This window comes from Penaeus monodon, chromosome 3, assembly GCF_015228065.2.
Source record: "Penaeus monodon isolate SGIC_2016 chromosome 3, NSTDA_Pmon_1, whole genome shotgun sequence".
NCBI classification, from domain to species: Eukaryota; Metazoa; Arthropoda; class Malacostraca; order Decapoda; family Penaeidae; genus Penaeus; species Penaeus monodon.
In genome coordinates, this window is record NC_051388.1 from 59,353,488 (window position 1) to 59,354,980 (window position 1,493).

Genomic DNA, 1,493 nt, shown 5'->3' on the forward strand with positions numbered 1-1,493 from the left:
TTATTGCTGTGTATGCTCCTACTGATGTATACAAACTTGATGCGAAAGAGATGTTTTATGCCAAACTCGCATCTGTGACAGACAGTTGTCCTCAGTGAGATATTCGTATTGTTCTGGGTGACTGCAATGCAGTATGTTGCTGTGATTGAGCTGATTATGAGATGTCTGTTGATCCTCATGGCTCAGGAACTGATGCTGGTAGTGAGAATAGCCTCCTTTTCCGGGACTTTGCTAGGTTCCAGGAAATGAGGATTTCTGGCTCCTGGTATCAGCGTTAAAACCCACATCATTGGACTTGGTACAGGGATGCAGGTAATGTGGCTAAGGAGATCAACCACATCTTTGTTAGCATTCACTGGAGGATCCTCCAGAACTGCAGGGTTTATCAGAGCAACGAGTACTGTGGAACTAATCATAGATTAGTTGCGTCTACTCTCTAGGTCCATTTCAGAACCCCCCGTCGCTCCAATGAACATCTTAGGGTGTTTCATGTGGACAGATTGAGGGAAGGGGAGTGCCCAAAGATTTGCTGAAGCTATCTCTGATCGTTTTACAGCACTTAAGGGCCTGATGAAGCCTGTTCTTTTGTGGGATACCTTCAAGTGTGAAATGCTCGATGCAGCCCAAGAACCGATTAGTGAATGCCCAAGAGCAAGACCAAATTTCATCTTGCAGGAGACACTGGAAGCCACAGATGCTTGCCATGTGGCTCGAGTGTCAGGAGATCGCAACTTTCATTGTTCATCGGTGCGCAAGATTAGGTCACTGCTGAGATGGGACAGAGGAGGTTGAAAGCCATTTCCTAGTAAATGACTTCATCCTGTCTACCAAGCCCTGAGACAGCTGAACTCCAAGCCTCCTCACAGTGGCCTGATATTTCCTAAATCCTGTTGGGATGTGGGTGCGGTGAGCCGAGTATTTTGAGTAGTTGTATCAGATTGATTTACCAGCAATTAACTTGGTTGTGGGTAGTGCTAAGATTCAAAGCAGCAGATATCTGCAGCATCCCGGCTGAACTGTTAAAGATTGGTGGAGAACATATGGCAAGGAGCCTGCATGCTGTCCTGTCTGCCATCTGGCAGACTGGTATCATTTAACTTGACCTGCTGAGGGTCAGCAATCACCGAAGCATTACACTATTCAGTATACCGGGTAAGGTTCTCGCTCACATCCTTCTGAGACATATCAGAGACCATCTGCTGAGGAGCAGAGGCCAGAGTGCTTCGAGCGCTGTCGTGAGTTCGGACGTAGGCTGCTTGCAGCTTACATCGACCTCAAGAAGGCATTTGATACCATGCATCACCAATCACTATGGGAAATCCTGAGACTAAGAGGAATTCCAACAAGGCTTATTGGATTTATTGCAAGCATGTATACTGATACTAAAAGTGCTGTGAAGTGTGGTGGGGGTCTGTCGAGCTTCTTCCCCTGTTAGTTCAGGGGGAAATTAATAAAAAATGGGGAAAATGCTGTGCTCATTTTTTTAGTGTTAA